Genomic DNA, 22,284 nt, shown 5'->3' with positions numbered 1-22,284 from the left:
TGAAAACTAAAATATGATTTTACAATATAAAAATAAAACATAATAAACATAACATAACATGATAAGCCATACTTAATATAATAACATAATAAAACATAAGGAGTTATTTAATTCAGTTTTTTTTTTTTTTTTATATTTTTCTGAGGAGTGAATTGCTTTTAACAAATTTTTGTTTTCCTGTATATTTTCATAGAATTCCATACAGGTTGCATTTAAATTATTTTTGACAATCAACAAGGATCTCAAAGTTTCCACTTTCAATTGGGTTTTCTCGCTAGTCCAGATGTTTAAAAAAGAAAAAAACTCGTTCGGTCGGTGCATTAGTTCCTGGCATACAGAGGCAATACTCTACCAATTTGCCAATATTATTGGACGCATCATTTTCTTTAAAGGCTTTAAAAATTTCAATCCACCTATCTGATACCAAAACACAATTTTGTTTCCAATGCCCAAGTTTCTCATCTGTGGTGAAGTGCTGAATGAAAAACATTTCATCAAAGAGCTCATCTTCAATTAAATTTATTTCCGGATAATGTTGAATTAAATAGACACTGCATACTTGAACCATTTGATGCGTAGGTTTCATGTTTAATGTAATCCAATTAAACTTCTCGATTCCCTCAAAATGGCCTTCCATTCTTCCAGATACTGAAAACATGTGCTGTAAAATTCCACCACTTTTTCTTTGAAAATATTCGATTTAACTAAGCCGTCTTCTAGCCTTTTTAAATTTTATCGAACTTGCAGGGGCAGAAACACACTTGCTATCCTGTCAGCAATTTTGGTTTTAAGGTCCTTATAAATGATATTTGTTTCTAACATAGAAATATCCTGCCCTTCTATCTTTAAAACCGTGTTATGAAACATTGACGATACATTATGAAGAAAGAAAAGCCAAGATTCGGTTTCAGGATTCTCAAAATAATTTTTAATAATTGTCGGAGTTTCTTCATTAGACGCAAAATACGATTTTAATACAGGAAATATTTCCAACACGCACTCAATAGCTGGTCGTAACGGTAACCACCGCGTAGCACTGTAACCCAAAAGTTTTTAATATTCTATGTCTACAAAATTCTTTTAATTCACTGACGCGCACAGTATAAATGTAAAAGTAAGAGTAAATCTTGGTAATTAAAGTTTGTTTATCAATTGGAAGGCAGTCCGCCGCGGTTTGTATAGAATTGTTTAAAATATGCGCTGAGCAACCAATTCCCACAAGTTCCCGTCCGTCCAAAGTAGCTTTTAGCTTGGTAAAAATATTATTTTTCCCGGCTCTTCGCATGCCTCCAAAGTTGGTGTTGGTGTTTTCGGCACAAAACCCTAATAACTTGCTTTCTAAATTATGTTTTTTTAAGACCTCTACAATATATTCGGTAACTATGTCAGACATTTCTCCTGGCAAATCCTTTACTTCAATAATTTTTACCTGTATTCCATTCTTGTATGAAAAATATCTGACAAGTAAAGGAATAAGTTTAATTTCTTTGTGATTTGAGGCGTCTGAATACACTGATATAAAACTTAACGTTTCTCTAATCTTCATCCAATATTTGATTTGCATAAGGGACAAGTACATCGGTGATTATAGCTTCGCATTTGGTCCTAGAGCATGTGAATTTAGCATCGAAATATGCCTTAATTTTACAGGTACAGTCCATTGATCGAAAAGATTGATTATGCATAACTGTATGATATGCCCAAAAACCTTCAACTGCAGCTATTTTCTTCTCGGCAGTTTCAAATTCTTTTTTCTTAAAATATGATGTCATACTCGAACTTGCAATTGCTGCTGACACTTCTCGTTTGTGTTTAATTGTTTTTATGTGGTTTTCAATGTCGCTTTTTCCACTTTTTGCAATAGAAAACGTACTTCTACATTTTTCACAATATACTTCACTAAGATCAATATTATTACTTTCTTTAATAAATGTATATTTTAATTTTAAATCATCATTAAATACGCACTTTCGTCGTTTTGCCGCCATGATAATAATAAAGTAGGTACATCACAGTAGTTACTACATCAGACCACCACTGGCTTGTATGACCTCGTGGCGGTCCTGATCATGCGACACCTAACGATATCACATGGAATTATCAGGGTTGCCAGTTCTAATTTTATTATTTTTATTTTATTACTTTTTTTGTTTTAATGTTTTCTAATCTAAAACCAGTACTTTTCGTGTACTGGTTTTGTTTAATGACTAACCAGGACTTATGCCCTGAAAACCAGTACTGTACTGGTAAAATCAGTACGAATGGTCACCTTATGCAAAAGGCATAATACCTTTATCAGAGAGCTTGTGAAAAAGCTTCGATGAGACAACACTTGCTGAACTTTTTATGAAATTAAATCCATCTTTGTCAATAAAAATATGCGTTAAAGGGTTCATTCTGTTAGTTTTGTTTGAGCTGGATAATTTACGAAACCCCTGACTTGCATCAAACAGGGAAAAGAAATAAAATCACAAAATTTGCATTAGTACGTAGAACGTAATCATTCAATTTCTTATTTAAACGAAGAATAATATATAAATGCAGTAGATTAAAAAACTAATAAAATAATTTACTAATTATTTTTTTAAATCAGCTGAATTTATCTTCTCAAAATTTTCAAGCATACTCTGGAATAAAACTTCCATGCCAGAGAACACCTTACATGGCATTGGCATACAATAGTTACGAAATATTAAGTTTTGGCGTGAATTTAGCATTTCATTAAATTATGCCCTTCTTAGCGAGTTATTTGGCGATTAATCAATCATATACGTTAATAATATGCACAAATCGAAATGTGCTTTAGAAGGTTTTTCCCTTCAGACTGAAACAAAAATTAGATACAAAACTGCACTTACAGCCACAAATTCCCATACAAATTTGATATGGTTAAGGCTTTGCGTTTTTAAGTTAACGCGTTTACACAAAATGTACAACAATCGGGCAGCCTCTAATTATACTTGGTTGAAAATTTTATCATTATTTATTGTAAAATGTTAAATTTGTGAATTGAATTTTACCTGTCTAGATCTCTTCATTTTATAATTATGGTATTAGCTTATATTCGAACATCCGGACAGACGAATTTCCTCTGAACAAATTTTACTCAAAATTTGATAGATACCTACAAATTGGGTGTAAAGAACGTATATCAAATTTCAACCTGTCTAACTCAAAGCGTTCTGGAATTATTTTTGTCACAGACGAACAAATGTGTTTCTCGAACTCCGGAAGATCTGAAACATGGAAGACAGAACACTTATCATGTGTTTCGGTCGTCATGTGAGGTCACTCCATTATCGAAAATAAATGTGACTGAACCTTATCCGTCGAATACCAAATAATGTAGATTCTGATGTAATGACATTTACCATGTGACTCTGACGTAAAGAAACTGAACTAAATCCACTATCTAAACTAAATATAAGTGAACTTTTACCGTCTAACATCCGATAATACAGGCTCCAACGCAGTTATATTTACCATGTGATCCTCACGTTATAAGAACTGAGTCCATTATCCAAACAAATTATACAGTTAACATTATCCATCCATTATCCGGTGATAGAGACTCTTAATCAGTTACATTTGGGACATCTCTAGCGTTATGACGTCTGAATCCATTATCCGAACTAGACAAAGTTGAAGTTATCCATCGAATATCCAATGATCATGGATTCCAAAGTAATTACGACTGCCACGTGACTGATGTGATAAGAGAAGAATACATAAACCATAAATCTGTGTGTTACGTGGTGATTTTCCGATTATATAGTCTAAGACAAAAGATATCCGAAATAATAAATATTTTACTTATATATAAGTCGTATATAACTTATATTTTATCCATCAAAATTACTTAACATTCCAAATAGATTTAAGAAAACATTATTACCAGAAATAATTTACTATACGTTACCAAATATTTTACATTTCTTTAAAGATATCCAACTCCGTAGCTCTCAGATGAAATGCAACGCTTCCAGTAATTGATGTAATAAAGTAAGATATCATAAAACAATGATTAGATTATTATTATGAGTGATAGGTAATCGAACAATATAGACTACGAAAAAACCGCTTAACAAATACTTTTACGAAAGATTTTTGTGTTCTAGCCACGAATACGCGCTCAGATCAGATAACAAATAACATTCAAAATCAAAACAACATAAAAACACAATTAAATTACAATTCCTGATCGGTTAAGGACAAATAACTTAGATTACATAATAAATACTTTTGCAAAGATTGTTTATGTTTTAAAAACTAATATATCTTTATTGGCAAAAAAAAATGCCAAACGATATTGTTACATCTTCGTGATATTATACTAGCTCTTCAGAATATCTAATAGCAACTGTGAAAATATCACTTAATAGCCTGTGCTAATAGGAACGTTAAATTAAGATGGACAGGTAGAAAAGAAACTGTTTTATAATATTTTTAAAAATGTACCTTATAAGCATACATTAGTGAACCAAAGGATTCGATACCCTTGAAATTGTATATAATTTATGTAGATATATTTGATCAACGAAAATGCCATTAAAATTTCAAGTAGACACAAAGAACTTTATTTGGAAATAAAAGAATTATTTAATAAAAAACTATAAGAAACTCAGATTCGTGAATTTTCTTTTATAAAGAGGAAGTCTACAAACGATTGAAAGAGATAATTGGAATTAAAGTTTTTTTATACCTAGGAGATGGTCAAAATAATAATCTTAAAAAAAGAAAGAAAGAAAACTTACAGTTGGACTTAATTCTTATTCATATAAAGATCCACAAAAATTCTATATCTTATTAAAAGATTCTTAATTTTGAAAACGATAGCCAAGTTATTTTTTGAAACCTGAGTTAGAAAAAAAGGAACACTGCGCATTTTTTTAACATCTGAAATGCCCTTGTATCCTCATTTAGATTGAAATAATAATTTACAAAATGAAATGAATTTGTTTTAGAATAAAATCTATCGTTTAATTGATGGTTTCAAAATTTAGCAATTTATTCATATTCAAATGATGTATATGCGATTAACAATTCAAATAAGTTACATATTAAACTTGTAAAATTACCGAATTTTGGACAATAATTTAGTAGCAAAGGAGTTTGCAATCAAAGAATAACATCGCACAAACTGATATTGGGCTTAAACACTTTTCATTTCTGCCTTGGGGAATCCCAGATTAATTTTTGCTTTATCGTATACTTGCATAGAGCGTTGTAGACTGTCAAAAAACAGATAAAAGGTATAAAAATTTTTAATTAGCTCAGTATTCTTGAATATCTATAAATATCCGAATATATTATCCAAATATGCGACGAATTAGAGAAATAATGCTTGGATTCCTTACACAATTATTATATATGTGTTATAATTTTTTTACTTTCTCGCAAACGAAATATAAAGAAATTATTGAAAATGTCAAAAATTTCGAACTCCAGATTTTGAAGAATCCCCACGTTTCAGACCACCCTAAATCCGAAGAACACATTTTTCGTATTATGTCTGTCTGTCTATGTATTTGACATTGTGTCTCTGAGTACGATAACGCAAAAATTCTTCAAAGCTAGATGATTGAAATTTGTCATATGATATTAATATTGAATTTGTTGATTACCATCAAATTTTGAACAAACTTCATTCACAAGAAGTCTGTCTGGCTGTTCGATTACAAGGAAATTCTCTAACTACAAAATGCAAAGTTCTAGGTACATTAAGTTTGGTAAACATATATATATATATATATATATATATATATATATATATATATATGAAGTTTTTATCCAAATTTATTAAATGGTTAACCGTCTGTCGGTTGCGTTTGCATATATGTAATTTTACATACAGGTAAATCCAATAACTCATAAACGTGATGACTTAAATCAATGAAATTCGGTATGCTATATTGTGATTACAACTATAGTTTTTTGTCAAATTTTGGAGCCCATCAGGAGGCAAAAATGTGCCCAAAATACATTTTCTTGTAATAGATTTATTAAAAATACAAGATTCATGCCAAATATCTATATTTCGTAACTATCCTTCCCAAATACCTTATTTAATCGAACCCTTACCCAAGGTCCATAATTTTATGTAAAAGAAGGCGGATAAGATTTTTATTGGAGACTATGCGAAAAAAATTTGGGGAAATCGCTCTTACGGAAATAATTATAATAGAATGTATTTTATATATATGTGTGTGTTAGATTTGTTCAAGGCATTATGAAAGCAAATAAGAAATTGTCATAGTTTGAAAAATTATCTTTAATTTAACTCTAAAGTCAATTACACACACTTTTAACTACAGTATACTTATCTTCATTTTGCCAATTACGTAAAAAAAATCATATTTCTTTCTTTTCATTACCCCATTTATTCACAAACGTTGCCACTCTTCGCAATCAAAATATTTTATACAAATATTTGAATGTTAATTTCGTAGGGTACAGATGAAATAAGTATTTAAAAAACTGTGAAAAATCAGTGAAAATGTGAAACGATAATCTATTTAGAATATTTGAAGATGCATTTATTTTTTATGACGAAAATATTAATTTCTGCATAAAATAATTCCTAAAGATATCTCCAAGTTGTCAATTGACGAAATTAGAAAGACAGTGAAAAAAATTTCAAAAAAATAAGATTATTTTGGTTTTATTTATTTTTTTTAAGAAATGTTACTGATACGTAGAAGTTTTATAAAATAAACAGATGAAATCATTTTTTACTTGATGTTATAATTATATCTTTTAGCAGAGTTAAAAAGAAACAATCAAGAGTACATTTTCTTTCTTTTTCATTTTTCTTAAATTAGTGTCAAATATAAAGTTCATCCACTCAAAATAAAATTATTCGTAAAAACGTAACTTTACCTACAGATTAGATAAAACTCAAAAAGATATTTTTATCAATTTCCAGTCTTTAAATTAATTTCAGTAAAAACGATCCACAAATAAAGGCGAAAACATAATCCATTTCTACAAATCTAGGAAGAAATAGGATCCATTCCTACAAATAATTCTCTGCTTACAAATTAGCTCAAAACCAAGAAATTCCTTAGCTCAGATCACGAGCTTCCACGTGATCTGAGTACAAAATATCCACAATCAATAAATATTCCACTGGCAAGGAGAAAATATGATTAGTTCGTTTTATTAGTTAAAATAACTTTCTGTATAAAAATTAGCGAGATATCAAAGATGTATCTTTTTTTTTTTTTTTTTCAAAGTAGAAAATGTTCTGATACAATGAATATTCGATCAAAAAAAAAAGAAGAAATATGTTAGAACTGTAGAAACATTTTTTTCAACGCAGAATAAGCTAATAATCAAGGAAATAGTTTTTTCTAGATTACAAGATTGAATTTTATATAAATTTAAAAAATTTTAATGAATATTCTAACAATAAGGAGAACATAGAAACCATTCATGGAAATGAATTTCTACCAATAAATAAGCTAGAAATCAAGAAAGGATCTAATTTATTTTTCAGTCTTTCGATTTTTAATACTGTCCGAGAATAAATCAGCTGAAAATTGCAAAAGATGCCCCAATATTTCGACTTTTGATGTAATTTAAATATAAAATATCCATAATTAATATTTCGAGAGAAAAAAGATATTAGAAACTATAAGAGGTATAATATGTTCCCTCCCTATAAGTAACAAAAATATCGAAGAATAATTTTTTCAGGCTTCCAGGTTTTATGTGATATACAAAATGTAACACTATGATATACAAAAAACAAAAAGAAAACATTATTATTGAAGTCATCAGGATAGTATACGTGGGCAGAAATCTTATACGTTGGAAAATGAAAAAAAAGGCAATACTCAGCTCAGCCGAGATGTAGACAAAAAAAACATTAAACACTTGTAAAAATTCACAATACAAACAGATAGAAAACAGCAATGTCGCTCAGACTGCAGTCAGGAAATTGGCTTCGAGATCCGCATGCCAAATAGAAAATTCGTTCCATGTGAGCGCCTCCAGTTATATAATCTCCATGGCAAAGTGAAATTTTCTAGAAATATCTCAAAACTCGTATTCTAATAGAGATATTCTAGTATTTTCTAGAACCTTCATTTTGCCACCAAATAGCCGCCTTACTTATCGCCAAAGTTCGTCATTGCTAAAAGCAATATTATAGGTTTCCAATACAATGGATTCGCAGTATGAAGAAACGGTGTAAATAATTTTTTTCATGCGGATTAGGTAAAATATAATAAACATTTCTCACTCTTCCGAATTTTGACGCCATACTTCCATTCTCTCGAACGTTGACTTACAGAATATATCCGAGCAATGAATAGTCTAATGGAAAAAGGAATGTATGAAATATTTGTTTAGCTATCTTTTGATTTACATATTGACTAAAGGTCAAAGAAATATTTGTCAAACTTTTGGAACTTTGACTTGATATACTTAGCAAACATTCACAAGCGATGAATATTCCAATGCCACGTACATTATACGCGTCATTTTTATAAGTAGCTTTCAAAACATAGATTGGCTTAATATCAAGAAAAGTATTTTTCCAGTTTTTCAATCTAGAAAATATTCAAAAGAATAAAAAAAAGAATATTTCAATAACAAAGAAAAAAGCAGAGTCAGATCATATAAGTGTTTTTTCAATACAGATTGGCTAAAAATGGAGAAAATGTTTGTCCAGCACTTGGAACTTCGACGTTATTCAAATATAAACTATTCGCAAACAATGGCCATTTCAAAGGCATGCAGAAATATGATCAAACATATAAGTAATTTCGTGTGTGTCAATTAACAAAGAAAGAGAAAAACCTTTCCAGCCTTTCACAAGACCCTAATATAAAATATGCAGAAACAATTAATACACTAAAGTTAAGAAGAAAGTATGATCCATTCGCATAAATAACTTTCAGCCTAATAATTAGTAAATATTCAAGAAAGGCGTTTCCAATATTTTAATCTTGCTATAATAGAATTCATATTCATATTCGAATTCATATTCTCAGTATGAAAAATAAAGAAAAAAATGAATATTCTAATTGCAAATCGGAAATATGAATCATTCGCACAAATATAATTCTAGCACAAATTAGCAAAAAAAGAACCAAAGAAATATTTTTCCAACCTTCGGAATTTCGAATTCATATAAATAAAATATTTCCAGAGGCACTTAATTTTCCAACGTCAAAGTGAAAAACGATCCATTCCTATAAATAATTCACAGTGTATAAATTAGATTAGAATCAAGAAAAATGCTTCAAATATATCGATTTTTTACGTGACCTAAGAATAAAATATCCATAAGCCATGAATATTCCGAGAAAAACAAAAAATGTCAACTCTTAACACAATCATCTTTCTCCATGCGGACTAACTGAAAATGAAGAAAATATTTTTCCAAGTTTTGAATTTTGATGCAATTGATTAAAATAGAAAACACTTCAAAGGCAGAGAGAAAATACATATTAATATACGATGTTTTCATGAAAAGAATGAAAAATCTCCAGTATAAGACATAAAATTATATATATATATAACTCACTCTTTTTTAAATGTTTTGCATTTTCGTTTCTTTTTATTGCAATAAATTTTATTATTTCATAGATATTTGATGTAAAATTATTCCTATTATTCAAAATTTTTTATTCCATTATGCAAAGAATCCAATGAAATATTAGATCCTACGAGATCTGATATTTTTAGATCCTAGATCCAAAGAAATATTAGATCCTACGAGATCTGATATTTTTAGATCCTAGATCCAAAGAAATATTAGATCCGATATCTAATTTTGGCGAACTATGTCTTACAGTTTGTGATAAATGTAAGATAATTCTAATTAAATCCCTAGAAAAATATGTTTATCATTATTCATACATAAGAAAATACTTGAGAAGCGTGATTATCGCAAAAGCGATAATCCTACAGAATTCTATAAATAAAATCATCCATACTTCATTTTAAACTAAATTCAGTCTCGTCAATATTCTTAGCATATTGTATTTCCATCTTTAGTTAATTCGTGCATGAGAACTGTTTAATAATTCTAAGTCAATATTAAGAAAAATCTGTGATGCCATTAACTTGTAAAACTCTGTGATGCCATCTTGAGGAAAACAATTATCGGAAAAATTAATCTAAAGATTACTGTAAATAAAATCTTTCATAACTTTTTATACATAAATTCCGTTATGGTTCTTAAAATGCTGAATTTCAGTGCCAACTTTATCAGTACTAGAGAATTGTTAAATCATTCTAACAAATTACCACAAAAAATTTACGATCTCATTACTGTACAATCCATCTTAAGGAGAATAATTATTGCAGGAACGCTGATTTTGTAGAATTCTATATATAAAATAATCCGTCTTTATTCTGTACTGAGAGAGTTTTAATTCTTTGAATGCTATAAATAAAAATCTTCCATGCCTTATTGCAAATTAAATTCATACCTTTATTGTTTTAAACATCTTGAATTTCATTTTTTTTTTTTTCCCCTAATAATTTAGAAAAAAAAATATTCAATTGTTATTCTACAGTTTTGACCAACTGTAAAACTGTTTTTCATTAGTTCACTGTTTAGATTTGTTACGATTCTTTATAAAACATTGCCCTGAAAACAGATTTTAAAACCTAACTCAGACAATGTCTAAAAAGGTATTAAATGGTTTTTATCTTCAGACGAAAAAAAAAATTATCTGTTATCTTCTTAATTCTGTCAGAAGCAACTCAATTTTCAATTCCTATTTCTTTTCCTTTTTTGTGTAAGTTTAAAAATCTTTTACAAAAGTATTTGTCATTTTGAAACCCATTTATCTTCATCCATCTTCAATACTATTTTTATCACTCGTTTACTTTGTACCAAATGGAAGAGTTTATCTGAATCTGATTGAAAGAACTGAAAACAAAAATTAAGTATCGTCTGAAAGCTTATCAGATAAAATAAAAATTTATATAAGGATATAAATCGTTTGGTGTATGATATGGTACTTGTAAAAAATCAGATTTATTTTGAGCTCCTATCTTATTAAATGTAGAGTTTTGAAAAACTTTTTCTTAAGAAAACATATTTAATTTATGTTGGAAAATATAAAATGGTATAAAATTTATTGAATTAGAATTTCCAAAAATTCCTATGTGACGACGCAAAATAAATTCTTACTTTAAAAAAAAAATCTCTCCTTTCATAAAATTGAAACTAATTATATTTCGATTACTTTTTCCTCAAAAAAATTAAAATTATTCTGCTCATTTTTAATTTTAAATTATCATTTCAGGAAAATCATAATTTATAATAAATTACCATAGACAAAAAATATTTCCATTCAAAATATTTTTTCTATGGATGGATATTGCATTTTAACTTTATGTATATCTTACAGAAGCTTTATATTTAAATAGCTGTAGTTTCTTAATCGGAGGATAAGTAGCCTAGTTTTAATAATAATGATTATTTTCTCGCTCTTAAAGATTTTTCAACTCTTAAAAGTTTTTAAATTTTTTTTTTTTTTTTTTTTTTTTTATCAAAACTGTTTTTATTTCTAAATTACAAAAGAACAAAGAATTAAATAAACAAAATCTCAGTTTTAAAAAATAATTCTTAACAGGTGAAATTTATATAATGTTTTTTTAATAAAACTTGTTTCATTTTTATAATAACTATTTTTACTAATTTAGAGTCATATTTTATTAAAATAAAAATTATATTTATCCCGCATTTTGTTTATCGCCATTTAAAAAGCAATTATAATAATAGATCTGGACTTTTACATTCGTCTTTAATATATAAGTTAAAATAAACTCCGCAAAAATATTTTAGCCACTACAATTTCCTGTTTAAAAATTATCGAAAATTTCTTTTAAAAAAATAACCTTTAAAATTAAAATGACTTTTCGTTCAAACTTCAAACTTAACTTTAACAAAGATTTCCCGCTTAATAGCAAAAATAAATTTTGGATTTATTTTCCAACATTTCAAAGTTCATAATTTATAAAGTAAAAATTATTCCAGTTTTTTTAAAAATAAATTACCACTCACCAAAAACAGCGAAGAAAAATGTGTCTTGCAATCCACCTCAACCACTCGATAAGTCAGTCTACCAAACCATAATCACTCAAAAATATTACTGGACCTTTCGCTAGCTAGGTCGGATAAAGAGTGCCGGACTGTTCCCGATTCCCGGACGTAGATCTCTAGAAGATATCGCGCTCCATGGCTCACTAGCGGCATCTGTTGGATGAGTTTGGGTTTAGAAATTGAATTGTCCATCAATGAGTGCGAACAATAAACTATTCATCAAAATTAGCAACAAATGTCATTAAAATAAAAAATCCAAGGACTCTAATATTAATGGTTATTTTACATTTGATATTTAATTTATTTATTGGGATAAATTCTAATTATATGTTTATTTTTTTAGTAAATAAATGCATTTGATTTTTTTAGATTAGCATCTCAATGTGAAATTATTCTAAAAGTATTTAAAAAATGACTTCATAGTTTTGAACTTATTGTCAAGAATTTAAAAAGCATATTAATATTCATATATACTACCATAAAATATAGCATTTGTTGAAATCTGCTTTGGCACCTGTTGCATTTGGAAGTCTTGATCTTGATTTGAATCCATGAATTAATCATACATAAAACAGCCAGAGTTTCTGCTCAAAACTTTCTTGTATAGTTTTTTAAATGTTGTCGCTTCCCCTCCTATTCCATATAAAATTATAGCTTTCGGGATAGGCCATGAAAGCCAAAATTGGTCAGAATTTTATTTTCTAGTCCCGCATATGAGAGTGATGTATAAAGAGAGTATTCATAGTATAATGAAAAAAAATGGAGCCGGGTTAACCTGCTTGGTAGGGGGTTGGATTCGTCTTCCTTGGGTTGGGAGTTCGAACCCCGCCGGCCGGAGACTTTCCGTATATGTGGTGGCTGGCGCACGTATAAACCTGTATTGGTCACAAAGTCCTCCATGTCGAGAGCAATACCACAAGGAGTACTGTTTCAGGGATGATCGTTCCCTGATTCAGGTCTAAATTACGATCAGTGGAGGAGTGAATGAAATGCATGAATGAAGTCCACCCCGTAAAAAGGGCTGTGACGTGTGTGTAGCTAAGTTGTACTCTTATCCCTAGATGGCACTACTAAAAAAACAAGAAACGCGCCCTTGGCTGAAAATCACTGACTTCTAAAGTCAGCGGGCTTGCCTATGACAAGTGCCATTAGAAACAACAACATGAAATAAAAATAGCTAATTCAGTAAAGAGGTTGAACTTCTGTCGGTCTCTACTTTTACATGAATGTAAACGTGATATCTCGAAAAAGGCAATAAACAGATACATGAAAGTCGGCACACAGTTTCATGATCCCTAAAGTAGACTTTTTTTAAATTTTTAATCAAGTATGTCAAAGGGATAGCCGTCTGTACTTTGACATACATATAAATGCTGCAACAAAACCACCAATGGTAGTGGTCTCCCTAAAACTTTCTCGCATACTCTGTAATAAAGATATTATCACACTGAACGCCTTGAATGGTATTAGCGTACAATAGTACAATACAGCTATACATTTACACGGTGTTAAGTGAGACCTCGTGTTTGGGGTTTTTCGATATAAAATTTTCATCGATTGTGGCTTGCAGTCCAAGTAAACAGATTTTCTTTAGAAGGAGGATTGTAACAAAATATGCTTCTTTTTCAGTCCTAGAGTTTCCACACTGGATATAAAATAAGCAATATCTTAGCATATGTTTTTAGATAAGAAAAACTAGCATGCTCATATTATTGAAATGATTATGCAGAAGAATCTTTCGTGCAGAACGTTCTGGTACTTTTGAAACAAACACTTCCTTTTTAATAGAGATTAAAATTTTTAGAATGAAATGTCATTTTTTCGAATACGAGCATCTTCACGGAAGATAAATTATAAAATAACCAGCGGTAATGATCTCCAAAAACTTTCTTGCATACTCTCTAATAAATTTACCTCGCCCGAAAACGTTTTGCATGGCATTGGCGTTCAAAAGTTAAGAAATATTAACTTTTGGCGTGAATTTTGCATTTTTACTGAATCTATCTTCTCATCCTTGGCGAATTATTTGGCGATTGATCCCTGGCATCCGAAAATCGACTTTGGGTTTTAGACCCGTTCTTCTCAACAGCTTGAAACAAAAATTTGACATAAAACTACACAAAATCATGTTCTAAATTTGATACATTTAAGTCATTGCATCTTTGAGCTATCTGGTTTACATATTTCTGAAAGTACAGACAGACAGATAATTGGCCCTTTGTTGAATATGGCTCAAAACTTGACAGATGTCTATACTATAGATTTTAAATCTATGTGCCAAATTTTACCGATCCATTTCTCTCTGTATTGTAGTTATTGTGTTATATTAGAACAATCAGACAGACGGATTTCCCATTAACTGATTTTGCTCAAAGTTTGATTTTAAAAAAAATCTACAAATTTGATTTTTTTATTTCAAATTTTATCCGTCTGACTCAAAGTATTTTTGAATTATCTTTGTCACAGACAGACGGACATTTTCCATAAAAGTATTTTTCTAACTCAGGGCCGACTAAAACGATGAGATCCGTCAAAATTTCGAGTTCGAAATTTTGGGTGATTACTATACTTTCTTTATACTACGTGTAAAAGAAATTAATAATAAAAACTAAAAAAACATATATTTTTAAAGATGCTGTTTACAATAAAGTTTTAAATGTTCTATATCATTTATTTTTTTAACAAAAATTTAGAGACAAAATAGTATCATAAAAGCATAAGAATAAAAAAAATTGTTCTTTATAAAAAAAGAATTTTTTTAATATTTATTATTCCAAATTTAATCTTAATTGTTCCAAGCTCCGTTACTAAATTCTATTAAATATTTTTCTTTAACCAACTTTTCACAAAATCAAAATAACTTTGATATAAATAACAAAAAAGAAAAAGAAAACCCAACTGTTATGGTGTTTGCTAATAATGTTTAATGTCTATAACAAGTGATTTATTCTTATAACGAAAGAAAACTCTTGACAACTATTTTTATATCATGATCGCAGTGTTTTGTAGCCATTTATTTCAATGGAACTCTATGAAGCCTTGTCCTTTGATTATGTTATGTGCCTTTTCAAGATAAACTATCATTACATCCATGATAATAAATCTGCATTATAGTTTTCCTTCCACAAAAATCAAGAGAATAGTGATTTTCTCTACATGTATTCAAAAGAATAGAAATAAAAAAAATCGTCTGCTCTTTTTTTTTTTTTTTTTTCCCTTCTATTTTCTGGAGGCTGATGCCAAAAGAGTCAGACCGCCCACAGCGAAAACTCATTTCTCTCAGAGACATCCACCCAAATATCTCTGAAAAATTCACACATCCAGAGATTTTTTTTCAAAGTATTTGTGCTTTTTCCTTTCTAAAGAAAAAGACAAAAACTTTTCAATTTCGAATTTTTTTAAGTGAAAATATTTTATTCGATTTTATGTACCAAAATCTGACTTATTCGAACGTTTTAATTTGAATTGATCTTATCCAGTGAATTTCCATTTAGCATCAAATCAAAATTGCATTTATTACTCTGATTTATAAATAAAAATCTTCGAAGTCACGTTAACTTAATATTATGAACTCGAGAATCCTATTCGATTTTATATTTTAAATTCTGGCTGAATTGAACGTTTTAATTCGAATTTTTTTTTATCCGGTGAATTTCAATTCAGCATCAAATCAAAATTGTGTCTATAAGTCAAAAGTCAATTAAGTCTGTATGTCAAGTCAAAATTGTATCTATAATACTTGTTTAACACTTTTTTACTTGTTTATAAATAAAAAGCTTCGAAATCACGTTAACTTTATATTATGAACTAGAAGATTTTATTCGATTTTATGTAATAAACTCTGGCTGATTCGAACGTTTTAATTCGAATTCATATTATCCGAATTGAATTTCCAAGTATCAAGTCAAAATTGTGTCTATAACACGGGTTTATAAATAGAAATCTTCGAAATTACGTTAACTTAATATTGTGAAATCGAAAATCCTATTCGATTTTATGTAATAAAATCTGGCTGATAATAACGTTTTAATTCGAATTTATTTTATCCGGTGAATTTCCATTCAGCATCAAATCAAAATTGTGTCTATAAGTCAAAAGTCAATTAAGTCCATGATTGTATCTATAAGACTTTGTATCTATAACACTTGTATCTAACAAAATTTTATCTATAACACTTGTTTATAAATGAAAATCTTCGGTTTCACGTTAACATAATATTATGAACTAGATGATCCTATTCGATTTTATGTAGTAAACTCTGGCTGATTTTAAACGTTTTAATTCGAATTGATATTATTCGGGGAATTTCCAATTAGCGTCAAGTTGAAATTGTTCTTATAACACTAGTTTATAAATAAAGATTTACTAAATGACGTTAACCTAATATTATGAACTCTAGGATCCTGAATAAGAATCTGATATTAAAAATTGCAATTTGATTCTAGGCTCGTGAAAAAAGGGTAAACTATAAGTATTATACTTGCCACCGATGTCCATACTACATTGTATAATTTCGATTATAAAAAAATTCATTTTAAAATTGTGGAAATTTAGAGTGGTTTAAGTGGTATAATCTCTGAAATTATAAAATAAAATGTTATAGTTTCGATTAATTTTAATAAAATTCAGTTACAACCTTGAAAAAAATTACCTTTAAATATCTTCTATCTAAGAAGTAACTGCGCTAAATTTAGTACACTTTTGTTCAACGGTGCTGTATGAAACGCTTTGAATGATTTTTGCCTCTTGTATATCATACAAATAGTACGCGAGTCTAAAATATTTTCATAATAAAATTTTATTGCATTTGATTCCTTTAAATATTTCTCGCGTGCACCATTTTACATTTTTCTTTTCATTTCTTTAGTAAAAACGGTAATTAATTTATTACTCCAATGAAAGCATTTATCAACACATATAGGGTATTCGAAAAAAAAGGGGGGAAACAATAATTTATTAAATTTAAAAAGAAAAATGTCTTACTTTGTGAAGATTAATTATCGAACGATATTGAAAAACTGAACTTTCGAGCGTAACGATCTTTAGAAAATGAACTCAGAATAGATAATTTGTTTATTTACAAAATGTTTACTCAATTATCAATCCGATTGTGGTATTCGTGAATTTCGATTATTGTTAACCCGGCAAAAGCTAAGAACTACGATTCTGGTGCATACGCCGGAGAACACACCTATATTCCTTCCTTCTATCAATCCGACTGTTTAATTTTCATCAATTTTAACTCGCCATTTTGACACAATTTCAAATTGTAAAAAGAAAAGAATATATATATATATATATTCTTCTATATATATATATATATATATATATATATATATATTACGTACCGATCGATAAAAAAAAAATATTTATAAAACATTTTCAATGATCCTTGTTTTTGTTTTTTTCTGTTAAAATCCTATTTTTCAAATATATATAATCCAGATATAGATTTGAAATTTTTATCAGTTATTCTCTTCTATATACCACATACTTAAATGAAATTTCAAAAAATTAGTTCAAATTTAAAATGATAAAAGTAATAACAAATATTTTTCCAATTTTTCCTTCATTTTAAATTTACTTTTAATTATACTATCATTTAACAAGTATTTATAATATCAAAGACTCTTTATTTTACACTTTTCTAAGATCAATTTTTTTAAATCTAAACTCAAAAAAAGAGAAAAAAAAAAATCGATGTTAAAATTTCCAAACCCTATTTACATCTTTTTTCCGGTGATATCTCTGGATGCAATTTATAGGCCAATTTTCAGCCGAATCAGCAACATCAATTAATAAAATCGCTGTTTTATATTTTTTCCACATTTCATCATTTTTCAAGACAATTCATTTGGATTATATGTGAACAAACACGACTTGTGGCGCCACCTGTTGGAACTGTATGCAGCTAGTGTCAGAAATTTCTGAAACGCTAATATGTCAAAAGAAAATATTTAGTTTATTTCTTTGACATCTGCAGAAGATTTCCAAATAAATAGTTATCGAATAAAGTTGAATAGACAAAAAAATCATAAATTTCAATTAAATTCAGTCTTGTCTAATGTTCAATGATTGAAATATCAGTAAATTTCTTACTATAAACTTCTACATTTCACTGTGAAAATATTTCTATTGCTATGTTTAATAGACATTCAAAATACAATGTCACTACATTTTAAAAACTAATTTCAATATTTTAATCAGAAAACATTCACTTTTCTAATTCCTGTACAGGAAATACAACAATCAGTTTTTAAAATAAATTAATAAGACTTCTGATCGTCTTAATGAAAGAATGCAAACATTTCATCCAAAAAGTTTTAAATATTTATTAAACATGAAAAATTAACGGCTGCATAAAGATAAGGATTATAAACAATGAAATTTATCAAATTAATGGAATCAAAATTGATCGTTCTATCCACTACAACTTTCTGCCTTTTTTTTTTTTTTTTTTTTTTTTTTTTTTGTCTATGAGCGATTTTAACTTGATTTTCATATAAAGAATCGTCTGGTTAAATCATCGAAATATAGAAAATTTACTTAATATTGAAGAATATTATTCCACTAATTATTCCACTTTTTTGCGATTAACATATTTCGTTTTTTTTTTTTTTTCCCAGAATTATTTTATAATAAAATGTGAATAATGTTGGCAGTAATAAATCATGGTTGTCTGTATAGCCGTTGATTTCTTATTTAATTTTTTGTTAAAGTACAATGACTATAAAATTTAGTATATATCGAATTTATCCTACCATAAAAAAAAACACAGGAAAATGTATGAGAATAAATTCAGCCTAAAAGAATGTAACTATATTCTTTTCATTTCTCCTTTTGTGCCTAGAAAAATAGTTCCGAGTCAGATAACATAAATCTTCAAGTAGAATGATTGAAGATATATTCAAATCATTCTATGCTTGTTGAATAATAGATCATAATAAATATTAACAAAGGAAAACGAAACATTCTAGATATTAAAATTTAAAATATATATAATGCTGAAAAATCGACAGACTATTTTATAAAACTGGAATTGGTGAAAAAAATTATTTTTTCTTAATATAAACTATAAGAAAAATCTTTATTTATTTTATTTTTTTATTTATTTATTTATTTTTTTTCGGAATGTGATTTTCCAAAAATTTTCTCTGCAGAGCATGATAACTAAAATTCTTTTCGAATTATTTGCAGAAAAACTGACATATTTCTATTTATGTTATTTCCCGGAGTTGAACACGAATATAAATCCTCTTTTATGAGATTTATAATTTTTTTTTCATTTATACATGCATTTAAATCACAAAAATATTCAAAAAGGTTTTTCAACCAATTATTTATTCAGAAATAGACAAAAATGTGAAAAATTTCCGCACGGGATTTATTAGTTATAAATGAATTAAAAAATTTATCAATAAATATTATACCAGATTTTAAAATTAGACTAAAAAATTTATAATTTTCTTGCACCTCCAGAATTATTTAATCTCTATAAATTATCTTACGAGTCAAACGGAAAGGCTTTGCAAAATAATATACATATACATATAAAGAATTTAAAGAGAGCAATGATTTATTTTAGAAGTAACCATGTAAAAATTTGAATTAAAAAAATATATGAAAACATTTCTTGTAAAATGTTTTTATTTGTAACTGTAATTTATAAAGGATATTATTGATTAAATGAATTATTTAAAGCTTTTTCCATTTATTAATCTGAACTAAAAATCCGAAATAATATAACGATATTATCGAATATTCATCTGTTCCAGCCAAAAACTTGCAAAGATAAGACCATATACTCAAAGACAAAAAAGAAATTTTTCCAAGAATAGGATATAAAAGTTCTCAGCTTTTCTGATATGGGTTGATTCGCTGTGACATCTAAATAGAACATCGTACGAAAGAAGGCATTAAGTTTCCTACAGTTAAAGCATCAAAAAAGAACTGCACTTCGGACAGCATTTTACGAAATATTTCGATTTTTTTTTTTTTTATCTCAGAATTTGGATATAACATTATTTACCAAAAAACAATAAAACAATTGTTACTGCAACATAATATATGCAAGAAACATCCAGCTTTTAACAAATTCAGAAATAATAGGAAAAAAAACATTCTATACCTTTTATTCAATTCAACAAGGAATTGTTTCTTCTTTTTTATTTCCAAATTGTTTCCAAACGAATTGTGAAGAATTCTAACTAGTAAATGCTTCAGATATATAATACTTTTAAAAAATAGCTGCCTTTGACAACTAGGTTCTTTATCCAGATATTTGACATTTTAGTCTATTAGACGATTGAAATTAAATATTTTTAAATTTCGTCCTGTTATCTGATATGACTGAAAAATATGAATGCGAATGTGATTAAGAAGTGCATATGCTACGAAATACATTCGAAAAGGGAAATCCTATTTCAAAATTAATGTCCAAAGAAAAATAAATCTTTTTATTTTAATTTAGCACTGGTAATTGAATATTTTAATTGATATTTAATGAATTCCATAATTTCATCACAGCTTTAAAATCTTTGTTACGGATTATGTGTTAAATTAAATTTTAAAAATTAATTAAAATAACTGAACAGAAATGAAATTGTTATCAAAAAGATTTTTTATATAGTTTTAAGATAATGTGAAAACATATTTCTTTGAGATAGTAGTTTTAGAAGATACAGTCATCAATTTTCAAAGGTAAATCATAGTGATTAAGCATCTGGTGACGTTTAAGCCTATGTTTGCATTCCATTTAACTTTGTTTGACAGTTATTTTTGCAATCTACATTTTCTTTTCATGATCTGAATGTAATTTTTAGTGATACGACCAGTAATTCCAAGAGTATTTTTTCTAATAATATTTTGAAGGTCCGTGAATTAGCGGAGCATCGGATTAAAGATAAGACTTCAGTGTCTAGTTTCTTGGCAATCACGAAAAAAATCTTGCCAACTGTCCAAAAACACGCCAAAAACCAACATTTTAAACGAAGTGAAGAAATGCTTACAGACGAATTTTTAGGTTTCAATAAAAAAATTAACAGGATTACATCTGGCGAGAAATCGCCCTAAAATAATTCAAATTTATCAAAAGGACATTAATCTAAAATCCAGCCAAATGAAATGCACTATAAAGACGTGCAAAAAAACAATTTGAAATCTTTCGTGTAGCAATTTCTTTACATTTATTTGTTTGCCATTCGATAATAAATAATAAAAATGATTTCTTTGTCACGTAAAATATATTTATAGAAAGATTTGATGGTAGACTTTGATAACTAGTCAAGAAATTTCAACGTTTTTAGGACTTCATATAAAAATATGCCTAATGATTTTAACGAACTGTGATGACAGTGGAAACCTTCGATTATCTCGGGATTACCAGATATAATTCAAATAAAATTACAAATATATATTTGATGCAATACAAGCTACATGCAACAATGAAGTTTTTTTATCAAGTAAATAATTTCACAACATTAAAAGTCCAAATGCAAATATCATTAGTAAAATTTTATTTTTCAATTTTTTTAGTAAAATATTATTTTAATAAATTGATTTATAATTTCCTTCTCGTTCTGAGTTCTCCAGCTCAGGACTCAGATGTTATAAGGCCACCGGGGCCCTGAGTTAATATTATATACTGGCTTAGATAAATGACTTCTGGTTGAAATTAAAGATACTAGAAATTACGATGAAAAAATGATACTCTTGAGAATGTTCTAGTGAAATCCTTCAATCGATTGTTCTAAAAGAACATTAGGTATAAAAGAGGAGAATCGAAAAGCTACGGGATAGTGTTTTAGTATAATAGTCTTAAAACCTAAATGTTAAATTAATTCATGTTAAATTTTCCGTTTAAAACTTAAACCAATATTAAACTTTTAGACTTAATCGATCAAAAAGAACAGGTTCATAATATAGGGTAATTCTGAAATATGGTTCTATAAGGGTTGGTACAAGACACTGTAAGAATCGAATATTATTAAGAATCTGTGGGGATATGGAATGATTCCTCCACTTAAAATGTTCAGAGCTTCAAGAAACGCTACGGCATTTTTAACAAGAACAGGAATAGATTATTTTATGCAAAAAGTACAAAATAAAAAAGATTAACAGTGCAAGTAGAAAGAGCTCTTTCAAACTGTGTAAAAATATTAAGTTTTTGCCGGCCAGATTACATAGTGGATAGAGAAACAGCAGTTCCCACAAAT

The sequence above is a fragment of the Argiope bruennichi genome, chromosome 11 (assembly GCF_947563725.1).
Source record: "Argiope bruennichi chromosome 11, qqArgBrue1.1, whole genome shotgun sequence".
Taxonomy (NCBI): Eukaryota; Metazoa; Arthropoda; class Arachnida; order Araneae; family Araneidae; genus Argiope; species Argiope bruennichi.
Note: the sequence above shows the minus strand (reverse complement) of the source record.